Below are 18,352 nucleotides of genomic sequence, written 5' to 3' on the forward strand. Positions count from 1 at the left end.
GTTATCCACAAATGATAACATTATTTTGTCTTTGTTATAATTAAGTTAATTTAATTAGGATAATTCAATAATTAAAAAATATATATTATTTAAAAAATATAAATGTTAAATGTATAAATAAAGTGTTAAATATATATTTATTAATAATGAAATATTCATATCATTAAACAAATTAAATTTTCTTGAAGTTCAATTGCTGCCATAAAGTTTTAGGTAAACTCAAAGTGATTTCAAAGTTGCAACCAGTGTTATTATATCACTTATTACTAATTTAATTACTTTTCTCTTAAAAAGTACAGTAAGATTAATTTTACTATAATTTAATTACAGCTACTTCTGATGTAAAGTAATTACACTAAATACTGTATAGACAATTCTAAAACAATAGTGAATTTAACATAAAAATGTGACGTCTAATGTTAAAATGTATGTTTTTAATTTAACCTCCTCCCTTTAAATACTTTGGTCAGTGTCCTTGTATTGTCCATCATTATATTGTTCAACTGGTCAATGATGATATGGGATTTAGAAAGTAATTAGTAATAAGAAATACACTATTTTTTAGAGAGTGTAATTATTCAGTATGTAATAGCTAGTAATTTATTACTTTTTTAGAGTAACTTACCCAATACAAGTTGCAACGTTATGTAACTTTGCTCTTTATTTGGCCATTTTCAATAAATAAATTGTGAAACAATCTGGTGAAAAAAAACTCACGTTGAAACTCAAGTTCAACCTTATAATATTGAACGCAAATAACTAACTATTAGGACACATGAAATGTATAAAAACAGATGTTGTTGTTGTTATAATGATGAAAACATTTTTATGTGTGCATCATGGCAAATGTTTGAAGCAGATTTGTTGACGGAGTGTGAGATCTGCTGTTAAGTCTGGACTGAGCGTATGGAGGTCAGAGATCAGATGTCCATGCCAGGCCAGTTGTGGACGGCGTACACCCGGCCAGCCTGTGGGATTTTGGGTAAGCATGTGGAGTGTTTGTGTTGGAGGGGATGTTTAGGGATTGGTATGAACTCTAAACCCTATATACACCCCTCCTCCACTGCATCATAGTGCCAACCTGACAGCCCGTGCACTCCAGAGAGCTATATCCGGACATGTGCGAGTGTGTGTGAGTAGCTCCTTCAACCACCAGCTGGCAAGGTCACGATTCACCAGTTAATCTCTCCCTCTGTCTTTCTTTCTGTTTGCTCCCCCTCCCTCCCTCTGTTTCTTTCTGTGCATGTTTGTATTAGTCTGCAGTTTCATGTCTGCTTTGTTCCAGTCTGTGTCCTCCAACAGTTTTCTCTCTGAGTGATAAGCTGGCCCCGAAGGAATCTGCAGACCTTTTTCATATTTTCTGCTTTGATTTTAGGGTATCGTCTCCTGAATTCTGCACATGCTCATTAATAGCTCAATCAATGAGTCGGATCATCACTGAACACACTAGCAGGGATGTGCAGAACTTTGTGAATGACGTGATTTTTGTGCTAATCTGTAGAGCTTGGTTTCAACATAATGGGATTGCCATTATTATTGTCTTAGTTATCCTGGCTAATTATTGCAGTTATTGTATATACACAAGTTTTTAAAACTTTGGGTTCTGTAGGATTTTGTGCTCACCAAGGCTGCAATTATTTGATCAAAAATACAGTAAAACAGTCATATTGTGAAAAATTATTACAGGAATGTGTTCCTGTGATGGCAAAGCCATCATTACTCCAGTCTACAGTGTCACATGATCCTTCAGAAATCATTTTATATGCTGATTTGCTGCTCAGGAAATATTTTTTTATTATCTATGTTGAAAACAGGTTTGCTGCTTAATAATTTGTGGGAGCTGTGATGTATTATTTTCAGGATTCTTTGATGAATAGAAAGTTCAGAAGAACAGGATTTATTTGAAATGCATAGAATAGTCTTCACTGGCGCTTTTGATCAATTTAGAAACAAACTTACTAGAAACTTTCACTAGAAAAACTAATGTTTCAAACTTTAAATACTGTTGAAAAGTTTTGGATTTCAAAACGCCTTGATGTTTGAAGGTTGTATAGATCGACACAGAGAGAGATATTAATATATATATATTAATACATTAGCTTTTGTGGATCATGGTAGAAGAATACCTCATTTCCCAGAATGCTCTGTGTTTTCTTTGCATGGCTATTTAATAAATTCCTTTCCCATGTCATTACAATTTAAATTCTAATTCAATACGGGGTGTGGCCAGATCTATTACAATTCAAATCCAACTCATGAATTAAAATGCATCCAGTTATTGAATTGTGAATTTTGCACAATCCTGTTACTCAAGTCTACTCGCTGCTCTCTAGATATGACTTGAGTAATTGCCTTAGCAAGAGCTGCTAATTGCATTATCTCATAACCTGGGCTAAGCACTATAATATCAATTCATCCCCATCAGTAATGTGTGTGTGTGTGTTGATAATGGATGTGTTAATAACCAAATAAACCCTCAACCATCTTTCTCTCTCTCACACACACACATCAGGAGTGTGTGGTAATTAAATAGATAAGTCTGCATGTCAGATTTGCTTCTTGTCTCTCTTGATGCTAACCCGTGCTGACTAGCTCATTATTGGACCGCCATAATTGCGTCCCGCCGTCTGGTCGGCACTGGGAGTCGCATGAACATTATTTTTATTTCTGATCCCCGTCGGGTATTTTGTTGTTTTTGTCAATTTTCCACATGACAGGTAGAAGCTGACATCTTTATACACTCAGTGTTTGGTGACAGCATGACAGCATGTTGCAATACTGTGTAAATGTCACAATGTGCAATCCAACGTTCTAGCATGCACTTTCTCTCTTTTGTTTTCTCTCTCAGTTGCACACATGGGCATTGCATGTGTAAGCATGTCTGCGGCAGAGATCTTGAACAGTTGCACCAAATTTGCACATATTTTACCGCAAACGAACTAAATGTAATAGCTAAGCACTAAACGGACTAAAATATAGATGTTTTGTACTGTATTTAAATTAAGCCATTTGTTCTTTTGAGCCAAACATGCCTTTTTATGTAAATTAGGCTCATTATAGCATGCACCTTATTCATAAATGCTTGCCGCAATTACCATTGTGCTATTACTGTTATGTTAAGATTTGTGAAAATGTGTTTGAAAGAAATCTCACTTGCAAAGGATGCAGTTGTTGGATCAAAAACACACAGTAAAAAAAAGACACATTGTGACATTATTAAAATTTAAAATAACTGTTTTCTATGTGAATAATATATTTTAAAAAGCTATTTATTCCAGTGATGCAAAGCTGAATTTTCAGCATCTTTACTCCAGTCTTCAGTGTCACATGATCCTTCAGAAATCATTCCAATATGCTGATTTAGTGCTTTATTGTTATCAATGTTGAAAACACGTGTGCTGCTTAATATTTACTGTGATACAATTTTTCAAGATTCTTTAAAGAATAAAAAAAGAACAGCATTTATTTGAAGTAAAAACATTTCAAATGTCTTTATGAAGACTTTTGATTAAAAAAATAGCATTCTTGCTAAATTAAAGTATTAATTTCTTTAAAGAAAAAAACTAACTTTTGAATGGCGCGGTAGTGTATATTTTCTATTGATCATGGCAGCAGTTGTTCATAAGATTTCTGCATTTTACAGGTATCTGAATCACAGACTGTGCAAATAAAAGGCGGCAACCTTGGCTCAATTCAGAAGAAGCAGACATCCACACAGACACAAAGCCATGAAGGTACAGTAGATGCTGATCTTTCTTCTGTTTCTGCACTGTCAGCAGTCGGGGTGATGCACATGTGCAGTCCTGAACACACTCGTACACACAAGGAAATCACATCATGGAACAAAGCAGAGCAGTGAGTGATCAGATGGTATTGTGTTTGCCTAATGGAAGTGTAGAGATGGCAGCAGTGGTGGCGAGATAAACGCTCTGGCCCTTTGTTTGGTTGCTTCGCTCTATTACTGCTAAGCACTCTGACATTTAAGTATGACATTTCTGTCATCAGACGTCCTGGCAGTTATTTGCAGCAGATCAAGGAGGTGTTTAAATCTATCAAATGCTACATTTCTCATCCAAAACTCATTAAAAGTGTTTAATGAAATAAACTGCCTTAAATACCTTTAAGACGAAAGGGAAAGCAGAGCAGATTTATCATACTTAATAGTGCTTGCCAAGGCTCTATTAAAGGATTAGTTCACTTTCAAAAAATATTTTGCTGATAATTTACTCACCCCGATGTCATCCAAGATATCCATGTCTTTCTTTCTTCAGTCGAAAAGAAATTAAGGTTTTTGAGGAAAACATTCCAGGGTTTTTCTACACAGAATGGACTTCAATGGCAACCAAATATTCCAATGTACAAAGAAGGTTCAAATGTCCGTCTCAATGCAGCTTCAAAGTCTCTACACGAGTCGAGAAATAAGGGTCTTATCTAGCTAAACGATCGGTCATTTAAAAAAATAAAAAAATTACGTTTTAACCACAAATGCCTGTCTTGTACCATCTCTGAGATGTATTACGTCATCACGTTGGAAAGGTCACAAACATTTTTTTATTAATTAAAACAAAGATGTCGGACGATTTTGAAGTTGGAGGCAAGTCAAGGCCTTGGACCTTTCCAACGTGATGCCGCAATGCGTAGCGCATCTCAGAGATGGTACACAACGGGCATTTGTGGTTAAAAAGTATATACATTTTTTTTGTGTGTGTGAATATAACCATCCGTTTCACCGGATAAGACCCTTATTTCTCGACTGGGATCGAGTCGAGCATTTACTGCTGCATTGAGACGGACATATGAACCATCTTTGAACATTGGAATATTTGGTTGCCATTGAAGTCCATTAAATGGAAAAAAATCCTGGAATTTTTTCCTCAAAAACTTTAAATTCTTTTCGACTGAAGAAAGAAAGACACGGATATCTTGGATGACAGTGGGGTGAGTAAATTATCAGGAAATTTGTTTTTGAAAGTGAACTAATCCTTTAACTATTGCTCATTCTTTAAGGGTTCGAGGTTTTTCAGATATATGATAATACCTCAAATCATGTGACTCAAATCGGGTGTCCAAACAACAAATCTGACTTGTGGTGTAGCTTGTAGCCAGTTTAGCCTGGTTTTCCCAAGTTTTTTTTTTCTTTCGTTCCAATTGCGCTCGGATCCGCACCAAAACAATTGCCTGAGCAAGGAGGTCTCAGACCATTTGAAAACAAACTCTGGAGTGGTTTGGTTGAGGTGAGAAAGCAATCTGACCCAATGGATCAACGAACCAAGCGGTAGCATGATTCATAACAGGACATGTGTTACATAAAAAGCAACAGTCTCTGATTCTGTGAGTTTTTGTGGTTGAGAACCAAAGAGCTGTCACGACAGCTACAGATAAAGCCACAATAAGCCCGCGGAGCCAACTTGTCAATCCATCTTGATGGATGACGCAGAGGAACATAAATAGGTGAACTCTGACCAATAAGAGGACAGTTTTACTCATGCGACTTGCATAAACACATTTTGGTACGCTTTGAAATGTTGCCTTGTGAAAGCGAACCAAACCAAGATGAAAATGCAACATTGTAACAAATAAAGTCCCTGTTTCGGAACAAACAGGTCTACAGGTCTGAAAAAGTCTTTATAAAAAGGGTTTATTTAGCTGGAGATCTTACATTAGACTATAAAGCTCAGATGTGCACACACACATTCTTAGCAGTTCTGCAGATATTATGGTCTTGTCAGGCTTTTCAAATGTCAAGGGATGACTTGTTCCTGTTCACTGGGCTGATACCGCACAGCTGAACCAAAAGCTTCCCTCCATGAACCAGCCAAAATGCCAGCGCACCCCAGCAACCGTTCACCTTCAGCTTCTCAAAATCTCCCATAAAGGTGTGCTCACATTTCAAGTTCCTCACCGAAATTTTGCAGGCGAAAGACAGTAGGATGAATGATACAGGAATAATGATGACAAAATAAACATCCAAAGCTATTCAGACTTTTTTTTATGAATCATTTGATAATATGGAAATGTATAGTGTTATACAAATCTGATACAAGTGGTCGTGGACACTGCCAGAATGATCGCCTCGTCCATTGGGGAACTTCAGTATTGCTTTGTTTGTACATGCTATTGGCTGGCCATGCAAACTTGTGTGTCACAGTTTACGAAACTTGAACCCATAACAAAATTAGGCACAATTTTTCATTGCACCAATTCACATAGAAATGACTGGATTTCGCTGAGCAACAGTAAATGTGACCTTGAATCATGATGTATGCACCTTAAATCATGTCAAATGTAATCCATTATTCACTGAAAATCGATAGGCTTGCCTTTAGCTCTAGAACCATTGACCTTTTGAATATGCGCTAATGTTTGAATCTGCACAAAATGGGATTTGAAAGCCTCAACAAAGTGGATTTTCTGTGCATAACTACGACAGTTCCTCACAGAAAAGATACGACTTTGGAAGACTTGGAATATATATATTTATAAAACGGTTAGTTCCAATCCTTGATTCTGATTGGTCAATAGCTGTGTTTTATTCAAGATAAAACACGGCTATGACCGCTTCACCAAACGGTTCTATGCATAGACATCATATAGATAGACGCCCTATCGACCGCTACTGCCTACTAGCGCGGTCGAGCCGTGGGGCCGCCATCTTAAACCGGTCACCCGCTCCACTCAGTGTAATCTGTATGGCAGGTGCAATGAGCTGTCAGCGCATTTAATTAATCTTATTACAATTAATACCTCACTGAATACCGAACTGATTTTCACGCGGGTTTTTTTTCTGAAAATGTCATTCATGTAGCTATGATACAGGACACATGGTTCGGCATATTTTAATATTCATAGTAGGCTTAACAGTAATATAATATTCTGATATAAGATATAAAGTGACCAGTCGTCCAAAATCAAAATATGTGATGTAGGATATAAGGTATTTTATAAATCACACACTATAAATATGATAAAGAAGCAAAAACAGATAGTTGCAGTAAAGTAAGATATTTTAATAAGTTGAAGAAACAATAATGATTTGTGACACACACACACACACACACTCGATTTGCGCATCGCCGTCATGTGTGTATTACACAGGTAACATTATTACATTGCTTCCTGATATCACGGGCGTAAACACAAATAACCTATATTTATATGTTTATACTACAGGGCCGTTGAATGCTTGTATCTGATAACCGTGAAGCTCTTGTAACTATTACTTTAACGTTACCCAACCTCCATGCCGGGTGAACACCAGCTGGTGCAGTAAACATAACCTAGCTAACGTTAGCTGGCTACGAGTTCAGTACCGTAATATCAAAGATCCTTGCTCCTTCTCAATTCGCCTTTGGCTAAGCCACGCCCTAGAATGTAGATTGACCAATCACAGCGCAGCCAAGAACGAGCTCCCACAGAGGCTCCGACACTTTTTCACGGCGCTCCATTGACTTCAACGCAGGCGGCTCATATTTTTGGTCTCGGCAGGCTATTATGTCGTCGTTTTATAAAAATAAGGTTAAACGTTGTGCCGGGGGCATTTGTAACACAGATATGCGTTTCCCAGAGAGGTTGGAGGGGGGTGTCCGTTTTTCCCCCTTCCCAAAACCGAAGTTAAATACTGACAAGTGTCGTCTTTGGATTAAACTGTGTGGACGTCCTCTCAGTCAGCGAAACCCCTCAAGGATCAACAAGCTCACTTTTGTGCTCTAAGATACATTTAGCTTTTAACCTTACTGTGAAGTTATAGTTAGACAGTTTTATGCTGGTTTAGATTTATGATTTCGGTTCTCTTGCCCTAATTGTTGATACGCTAGCACACGCTGCTAATAAATACAACGTTATACTCGCGTAGTCCGTTTGCTTTGTAAATAATAACGATTATAGAAGTGAATAGAGACCTACCCAGCTTTGCATGAACAGTGTTTCTCCTGATATTGTGAGTCACAGCCTCCGTCTCGATTAGGATATGCTGTGTTCATTTTTTGACTGTGACCGTTGCTTTTGCCTGTATTTGGATGCCTTGTTGTTGCTCGCGTTTCACCGTATGTCTTGAATAAAGCCTTCAAACGCACACTGCAGACACTTTTGCCTACTTCTATCGGACACTTTATTTGCTGCTTTATAAAAGTTTGATAAAATTTCAGCAGGAAGAGCTGTCACAGCATAAGCCATGTTGATACCAAACCAGAGCCCAGATGAAGTTGTCGGAGGTAGCAACAGTAACTAAGGGGGGCGGGGCTTAGCCAAAGGTGAATTATCTGGTAATATTCTATTCACAAAATACAACCAATAGTACGGTAATGTTAAAATGTACTTGTGAAAAGTAATCCCGGGCCAATCCGCCGATTAGAACAGGAAAATGCTCCACAGTGCTCTGGAATCTGACTGATGCTAAGCAACGAAACTAGGAGTACGACCGGTTTAAGATGGCGGCCGTATTTCTCAGTGCCCAGCGGCCAATAGGGCATCTAGTCTCTAATGTCTATGGTTCTATGTATCACAACACCCCTAGCAACCAGTCTTAGCAATATAAACACTTGTTTGTTCTCATTGATATAACGTTAGTTCATTGGAGCTAGAGTAGAGTATTGTGAGAGATCGAGTAACGAGTGTAGGCTAGCTGCTACCTGCAGTATCGTTACGGCCGCCTAGACATAGCATTTTCCTTCAGGTCAGTCCTATATTCATAATTTAAAAAAAATCCGTTTGAATGTCGCTGCGATATCTTGTCTTTTTAAAAGTTAATGGGTTTTCCGTGATCACAAGTTTGAGTTTATACCAGGGTACCCGCGGGGTCTTAAAAGCATTGAAAAATTTGAACATCTTAAATTAAGGCCTTAAAAGCCTTGAATTTAAGTTGGAGGATCCTGGGGGTACCCTGTATACTTTCAATATAAAAGTCTTCTCTGCTGACTGACTCGCTCATAAAGACAGTCTTTGCCGCCATCTATTGGTGAAATAATGCATAAGTTACTTCTGTTGTTTACGGCTTCGCGTCGTGCACAACGCCTTCAGCGATACAGCACAGCCTTTCGTACCTATAATGTTACAAAAGATTTATATTTTAATGAAATGCTGTTCATTTGAACTTTCTATTCATTAAAGTATCGTGAATAAAATGTATAGAAAACTAAAAATATTAGGATTATGATTTCTGAAGGATCATGTGACACTGAAGACTGGAGTAATGATGCTGAAAATCCAGCTTTACCATCACAGGAGTAAATTATGTTTTTAAAAATTCAAATAGAAAAAACATTCAAATAGAAAACGGTAATTTTAAATTGTAACAATATTAGTTTTTTTTTCATCAAATAAATGCACCTCTTATTAATGCTCCTTTTATGTTTTACAGAAGAAAGAAAGTAATAGAGAACATTGTGAAGGTGAGTAAACGATGACAGATTTCTACTCTATTAATTATATCTCCGTAGTGCCACATACTGTACATTAATCATTCTATCCATGATGTACCCCCTCTTTCCCTTACTCCCGCTGACTCAGCTTCTTTTAACCGCCTTCCTTACCTGGCCGTCCCCATGGAGTTTACCCACAATGCCTTGTGCCTGCAGTACAGCTCCTCCCCCCTTCCCCAATCTAGACTAACCAGTTCTCTGCACACCCCCAGACATCTTTACATTCACCCCACTATCTCGCAGGCTCTCTCTGTCTGTGCGTGCTTCTGTTTGGACAGTCCTGCTGGCCTCCAGCCAGTGTGTATTGTGTGGTGAGAAAACAGCCCATTGGGAAGAGCGGACCAGGGTTCAGGAAGGGCCTCTGGGAAACCGGCTGCGTCTCTTTCACTCTCATCCCTGGACTGAAGACCCACAAATGACCAATCAGATTCAGTCCATGCCATCCCCTGGCTCTTACTGTCTCCGCTTGCTAAGTATCCCCGAGGCCAGTCTCTCCCTCCTCTTCCCACGTCTCCATCTCCGTCACACTCTATTTTCTCCCTCTGTCCATCCATCAATCATTTCTTTCCATCACGCTCTCTCCATTCATCATACATCCATCAGTGAACCCACCCATCCAGCCACCATCTCTTCATTTTCGTGAGGGAATATTCATCAAAAAAAATTTTATGATTTACTATTTATGGTAACACTTTACAGTAAGGTTTAATTTGCTAATATTAGTATTAGTTAGCATGAACTAACAATGAACAATCCTTTTACATCATTTAGTATTTATTAATAATGTACATTTTAACAATAACTAATACGTTTTATCTTTCATACATATCTGTGTATTAATGCACTGTGAACTACAGTAACATTAAGTATTTTTAGTTACAAAGATGAATAAAAACTGTAAAAAAAGGCTAATTTATAGTTCTTTTTAGCCAATGCATTAACTAACCTAAAAAAATTAGACCATATCGTAAAGTTTGACTGTATTTATATAATAATTTACAATAATTATTGGAATTACATAAAGATTAATATAAAGTTTATAGTGCAAAAAGACACACAAAATTAAAACACCATAAAGTGTTACACCAACTTGTTTGCTATTGTCCAAGTCTGAAGCCGTATGATGAGGAACAGGCCAAAATTAAAGTCACTTTTCACCGAAAACCTTCCCATCTGCTGCAGCTTTCAAATTTCATTCTCGAGTTTTTATATTTTTAAACTGGTATGAAATTTCCCTTTACCTCACAAACAAGAACTAATGCCGTTTTAGCTTCCGCCGTGTATGAGATTTCAGAGCTTCGGTGGAGGAGAATCTCGCTAGTCAACAACAATTGAAATATTCAGTCCATGCTTTATGCAAAAAGCTGTTTTATAGCTATAAGATATTTGTCTAAATTTCAGTTTGAATTTACATGAGGGTGAAATTCATCTCTAACTCATCATTCCACACTCCTAAAAAGAAAGCTTATTTTTTGGCATATGGTTTCATGAAGAACCTTAAACATCATTGGAACCTTTCCATTGCACAAAAGATTATTTAAAGTGGATTTTTATTATTATTGTTGTTCTTCACACTAAGAAAACATGGTTCTTTTAAGAACTGATCACTGTAAGGTTCTTTGGGGAAGCAAAAATGGTTCTTCTGTGGCATCACTGCGAAACCCTTATTTTTGAGAGTACACATTTATCCTCCAGTCTGTCTATCTATCTATCTATCCCCATCCATCCACGGTACAATAACTTCCATCTGTTTAAGCTATATAACACCTTTCTTCCATTCTCACCCCCCCCCCCCCAAAAAAACACCCTCGGTTTGTGTCTCCTCTCATCCCCCCATTTACTGCGACATTCCCAACAGACACTCCATCAGGAATCCTCTTGCTGTCGAGCCGGGATGTCCCACCCACCCCCAACCTGCCTCCACCGGATCCCATGGGATGAAGGGATGGAGGAGGAAGAGGGTGGAGGTCTAATGAATAAGTGATTAAGATTGACAGTGTCTGGGGGTCTGCTGTTGTGGTCCTCCTGATCCCAGGCCACAATTTTCATTTTCTCTCGCTCAACTACACAAGCAGAGCCCATAAACCCACCCTCAGGTCCCTGAAGTATCATTAGCGCAGGTGAATGGTAAGTTTTTCTTTTTTTCCCTCTACACTTTCTCTCTAATACCGGTTTCCTTTCCAGTTTCTCCTTGGATGAACATCAGGATGACAGTGTGGGTGTTCTGGCTCATTTTTATGCTCCGCTGCAAAATGCAAATTAAACACAAACAGGAGAGACCTGCCCATTCAGAAAATCTCATATGGCTTTATTAATATCTGACAGCTCCCAGTCACCACATTTTGAATTTTTTTAGCACTATTGCTCTTTCTCTCTCTATTAAAAAATGCACACAGACATGTCATCCTAAATAGCCATTGTCACATAATCATGCTCATTATATGGCTTAGTGTTGTCATAAGAATATAAAAGATAATTATGCTTAACGCACGTTAACCTTCACTTTTTTTGCATACCCTAATGCTTAATTAAGGGCATTAAAGGTCAAATAATCCAAATGTATAGATCCATTAATATTCTTTTAAAGTGCAGACCATTAATGTGTCACAAATAGAAAATCAGCTGTTTTCTACACATTGCAATAGGGTTTTAAAACGCTTTATAACGCATTATAGGCAACCGTCTTGATTTTTGGAGAAGTGAAAGCACAACATGTAAATGTCATAGGCGGTAATGTCACATCAAATAGGACTGTATCTCAGTTACTGTAAAGGGTTTGAGTCCGTTAGTAAATTCCAATTATATACAGTACATGCTTATTCAAAACTTCTTATGAATATCCCAGTATCATCATATATTTGTAAAAGATGTTGCGTAAACTAGTGAACAGGGTGGAATATAACCGTGGCATACATTCAGGCAGTAATCAGCTATATAATGGAGGTATATTTTGACCAGAGGGTGAGAATTTTGGGCAAATTAGAAAACAACATAAATTTGTTGAGAAAATAAATGAACAATATTTCTAAAAAAAAAACCTTCCATTTCAACATATTATCTCACATGATGAATATACAAAGTACTCAAATCATAATGTAATGTTTAGAATGTAGCTACATAATGTTTGCGACGCGGGGGTCCTAAACATTTCCAAATGGCTCCCATATTTTATGAAAAAAATCAGAGGATTAGGTATTTCGAGTATTAAGGTTAAAAGAAAATGTCCTGGCAGAAAAATTACCGGTATCATTTCCACTTTTACTGATTTTTTTGTTAGTGTAGTTTTTACTGTTTTTTTTTTTTTGGTTGTTGTTGTTGTTGTTGTTGTTTTCTTCAAGATTTTCCTAAACTTCTTGAATTAGGTCCCAATTTAAAGGTATGCCTGAAATATTGCCTGACTAAAAATAAAGATATTTTATTTGATGAACATTCAGGATTTTCAATTAATTACTGTATTTTTATTATGAATTGTTGTATTGAGACAAGTGTCAGGACAGCAGATAAGACAGTTATGATATAATACCAGATGCTTTTTTACATTTGATTTTTACAAAAATAATTTTATGGTGGTATTCAACACTGGGGACATACAGTACTAGGGCAGTTATTTACATATTTCTCAGAATTGTCTTAGACATTCAGATTATATTAAAACAAATTAATCTTAATCATAAAATGACTGATGTATATATTTTTAATACATTTAATTTTAATCTAAGCATTTTAATAGGCTATCTCTCAAGGGAGAGTGAAAACATGTAAGATCAACTGCTCATACACAAATACTCTACATTTTAGAGAAGTGAAACCAACCTTATGGTATGCAAATATCTCCTTTTCTCCTGTCATATTGATTTTGAATTGACGTGATGGCTTATATAAGACGAATGAGTCTGAATATTCTCTTTAAACCCCCCAGTGCTCATGAATTGTGCTGTATAATGTATTATTGATGTGTAAAGTCTGTGAGCAACAGTCTGAACTGCTGCTCGTACAGCGCGTCGCGGGGGCACGAGACAGCCGCAGCTCGCGCGCGCACACACGCACACATACACACAGCGGCGCTCTCACGCGCAGCCGGTCGGTCTGTCGGTAGCGGTGTGCTGTGGAAACGGCAGGTGTCAGACTCGGTTCTAACAAGCCTTCCTCCTTAAAAACAGCATATAGATCCGCTCGGATGATATAGACAGACAAGACGTGCGCGCGCTGCCACAATTGCTTCATTTGCTGTACAGATTTGTATTGCATTTTTGGCGGTGAGTATATTATATCTTATTTATCCAATCTGAACGCACATAATTGGGTTATCGCGTGCATCACAAACGGTTTCGCATTTTATGCTCATGTCAATGCTTTTGCTCTTTGATGCACATTTATAGCTTGCATGTGAAGTTGCATTCATTTGATGTGCCGGCAGTTATTTTCTCTAGTAGCCTATGCATGAAAATGCAACGTGTTCTCTTCTCAGGTTATATGCGTGGCCTGGGTGTTTTTAAATGCTAGAGAAAGAGGGAGAGACCCCTTCTGTTTTATATGGAGGACGAGGTGCTCTTGAAAAGCTTCTGGGCTCTATTTTGGAAGGAAGAAAGCACCAGCCGAAGCCTTTTGAGAGAGCGCAGTGTCTCCCAGCCATCCTGTTGTCATGGTTACTGCACTGGGAGGCTGGGGATAATATGGCTGCGATTCAGGCTCTCTGTATATGTGTGTGTGTGTTTTACTCCACGATGCCTTAAACACAAGGACCCACTGTATGTGTTAGAGACAGCCTGTATTTAGTTGTGAGTTGTGATGCTTTGAACGGGTGCAGAGTATTTGCCCAAGTCATTTGTAATACGCAGCTTTATGGATGGTTGCAAATGATGATGCATCTTAAATGCATGCAGTTTTATATCAGACGATGCAATGCAATTGCAATGTAGTGATCCATTGTTAACCCAACTATCATAATGTACTCGTCACTGGGAATATAGGTGTCAGACAACCAGACATGCCAGACGAGACACAAGACGCCCTAAATGATCACTTGTTCTCTCTACCTGTTAAAGTGTGTGTGTGTGTGTGTGTGTGTGTGTGTGTGTGTGTGTGTGTGTGTGTGTGTGTGTGTGTGTGTGTGTGTGTGTGTGTGTGTGTGTGTGTGTGTGTGTAAGCGTCAGCCTGGAGCTGGTGAGTGGATGCGTTTAATGAGATTTATATCCCTAGGATGATTTAAGTGAAGACGTTGTAAGTGATACGGTGACATGATACAATAGGACGTCTGACCTTGACAGCAGTGGAAGTGACAGAACGAGGTGATTTAAATCACATTTACACACGGCTCAGTTGTTCATACTCGTTTACTTGGTGGTCTCCTTCACAGGACCCCTGTGTCAGGAAAGGGGGGGGGGAGAATCCTGTCTACACTTGAAGCCTCTATTTTGATGTCCCGTAGCCCGTTACGCACGAAAAAGACAGCATTACGCAGTCGGCTGTATGTGGGTAAGGTAGACGGCATCGATATATTTAGCGCACTGCAGCTCCCGAGAGAGTTAAACACCGCGTGCTGATCATTTGTGATGGTCAGTCTTTGTGTGTGTGTGTGTGTGCGTGTGCGTGTGTGCTTGCTCGCGCGCGCGCGCGGCGGTGTCATCTCACGTCTGAAGAGGGTTAGTGGGTCACGCAGACGTCCAGTATCCAGACTGCATAGAGATGGAGAAGGAGATGAAGTGTGTGTTTGGCTCTCTTTTGTGTTAATAGTCCCAGACAGGTAGATTGGATAGGTCAGACTGTGTTGGCTGCATGGATAGTGTTTCATTTAAACCTCATAATTGTGAGAATGCCACTTATTGTTGCAGTAGACTTATTGTGTGTGTGTGTGTGTGTGTGCGTGCGGTTTTATCACTGAATCATATTAATGTACTTTAAATTAAAATGGTTTTATAAGAGTCCCTGACTGAGTAATGCACATATACTCCTTAATAGGAAATGTACATGAAATTCAAATACAAGCATAGATAGATAGATAGATAGATAGATAGATACAGACAGACAGATATAAAGACAGATATATATTTACAGATAGATAAAGATATATAGATACAAACAGATAGATAGATAGATAGATAGATAGATAGATAGATAGATAGATAGATAGATAGATAAAGACAGATATATACAGATAGATAGATAGATAGATAGATAGATAGATAGATAGATAGATAAAGACAGATATATACAGATAGATAGATAGATAGATAGATAGATAGATAGATAGATAGATAGATAAAGACAGATATATACAGATAGATAGATAGATAGATAGATAGATAGATAGATAAAGACAGCAGCCTAATATTCCTCTTTCTGTCTGGTTTTGTTAATCAAACGACAAAGAAATCACTCTCTGCTCTTTGACTGAATCACTTTTGTAAGTTGAATAAGGATTCATCTTTATTTAGTTTATGCAGTAAAGATTATATACAGTGTTATTTTACATTTAATTACTTTAATTCATACTGTTAGACCTACATGGAACACCTGAAAATCACTGTTTATTTTATTTATATATTTGCTCTATTTTATTTAATTGTGCTGTTTGCTTGTTGTTTGATAATTTGTCCTTATATTCTTTTATTTTTATATGACAGAAGTCCTTTTTTCCTGACCATAGCAAATACCGAACCGTACCGAAACCATGATACAAACAAACCCGTGAGTAATCTGAACCGTTACATCGCTGTATAATATATATATTAATATTGTGACACGACAGGACAATTTAAAATGACTAGTGAAAGGCAGTTATAGATGACCATATTAATCAACCAAAAAAATGTATGAATCAGTTTGATTACATGAGGTTACACAATGAATGTAATTTTCTAAAAGGGTCAGAACAGGTATTTTTTGTTTTTACAGAGTTCAGCTCCCTGTTCTCCCCTCTTGGCACGTATTGTCAGGCCACAACTGTGTCCAACTCACGATCTCTGTGAAAATCGTGCCTTATTTTAATCCAATCAATAAATATGTGAGATTAAAGTACCGCAGCTGTCAGAAGGTACCAACACGCATAAAACAAGCCAATTTCACCACAAAATATCACAAGACAGCCAAAAGGTGGAGGCAGATCTCTCTGAAAGCTTGTAGAAGGTGTTTTGGGGTGGCAGTGATTGAGTAGAGGATTGTGTGTTGATTTGAAGATAAGGCCCTTCTTAAAGTTTATCAGTGACTGTGTGTGTGTGTTTGTAGCCACATGCGTGCCGGTGTGTGTAGTGTAAAGAGTGAAGGTGACAGACAGATCCAGTGAAAGTAATTAAACAGAATTGATCGCCCTGAAGACCCTACTGTTCTGCTGACAGTACTGGAAGTCTCTCAGTCAATCAGCCGAGTGCGCACACACACACACACACACACTTTTAAAGCTACCCCCTAAAAGTCATTATTTACTTAATTAATGAATATTTTTCCACTTGAGGACATCCATGATTGTTAATGCCAACAATAAGGACGGCCGGTTGGCCCGGGACAAGTGTGGGAGCACATTTTGGGTCGGTTGACAGAATGGTCTTTTGGGTCAATACTATTAGACAATTTTTATATTCATTAATCTTGTACATCCAAATTTTTGCTTTTCATTGATATATTATAACTTCATTTAACTTTTGTCACTAAGACAATTAAATCAAAAGAGCAAAAATAGTGGTAATTATTTTTTGTTAGGAATCGTGTTAAACCAGTCATGCAGTCATATGCTGTTGTTTTCCAGCAAAAGTGGGTTTATGAATAAAAAAAATATTTTAATGAAATTAATTTAAAAAAGTGTAATGAAAAATCTTTAGCAAATACAAAAATGCATTGCTAAAAAAAAAAAAATGAAGAAAAATTGTTGCTTGTAGGGGCATGAAAATAAATAAATACTACCTGCACTGAATAGATAGATACAGATTAAGATATATTTAAATATTATAGAAATATGTTGAGACACCTTTCAGAATCTGGGGGTCATTAAGACTTTTTAAATGTTTTTGATATGTAAATAAATATGTAAAATGTCTCATATATATTGAAATTGTTTATTGAAAAAAAATTGTGGATACATTTTCTCACAAAAAAACACATTTATTTGAAATAGAAATCTTTTGTAAAATTAAAAATGTCTTTGCTGTCTTTGCTTTGCCTTTCGCTATTTGACATTTTTGTTTAAAACTGTTGACTCAAATGGATATATCTATTTAATATATCTATTAATTTGTAAGGTAGCCATATTAATTAACCAAATTAATATTTACAGGACCTAAGGTATAAACTAGCCTATATACAGTGCTGCAGGTATATTACTTAAAATTGTAGTTAGGCCTAGTTACTGTTTCCAAATCACATGTGGCACCGGCAGGTGTGTAAAAACAATCCAATTGGCCAAAAAAAAAAAAAAAAATTGTAAGCCCTGTTGTTCCTACCGATATAGGCAAATATTGACACATCCAAACACGCGTCACACTCATAAACCCCCGTGAGTGACTAGTCATGTAGTTAGGTAGGCGTGTGCCGCTGCTGTAGGAATTATGGGTATCTGCAGTTACAGATCGCTGAGGCTCTCAGGAATAGTTTGTGTGACAACACAGCAGCTGAGCCTGAGTGTGTGTTGTGTGCGTGTATGATGGACTCGTGCATGCGAGTCTTGATGTGAAAAGATCATCTGCAGCTGGGATGGACTTTGGGTACTGAGCACCCATGCAGAATGGCAAACATTAACCACGTGTGTTTGAATGAGGAGCGGAGGTCAAAGGTAACTTTCCGAGTGTCTTTCGCTAAATGTCACATCAAAATGTTCTGTTGGGTCAGACAGTGTGTTCTTACATCCCCGTGTTGCAAGCGTTTAGGAGGGTATAGACCTTTTAGGAAAGATAACGGGGTAAAGATTACAATGATGTAGAAAACTACACACAAATTCATGCACCGTT

At 37.6% G+C, this 18,352-nt stretch overlaps 1 protein-coding gene across 2 annotated transcripts in view; it reads left to right on the forward strand.

Moving 5' to 3' along the window:
* psd2 (pleckstrin and Sec7 domain containing 2) overlaps positions 1–18,352 on the forward strand; it is a 77,295-nt gene that overhangs the window by 24,947 nt on the left and 33,996 nt on the right. The window contains exons 4-7 of one of the 2 annotated variants that reach the window (XM_079631354.1): positions 860–982; positions 3,644–3,734; positions 9,356–9,386; positions 11,275–11,543. The gene's annotated coding sequence lies outside the window, so the exon portion shown is untranslated. Of the gene's footprint in view, positions 1–859; positions 983–3,643; positions 3,735–9,355; positions 9,387–11,274; positions 11,544–13,460; positions 13,673–18,352 lie in introns of those variants that run through there. The other variant, XM_079631353.1, reaches the window with a different exon arrangement.

This window comes from Phoxinus phoxinus (genome assembly GCF_949152265.1).
Source record: "Phoxinus phoxinus genome assembly, chromosome: 12".
Taxonomy (NCBI): Eukaryota; Metazoa; Chordata; class Actinopteri; order Cypriniformes; family Leuciscidae; genus Phoxinus; species Phoxinus phoxinus.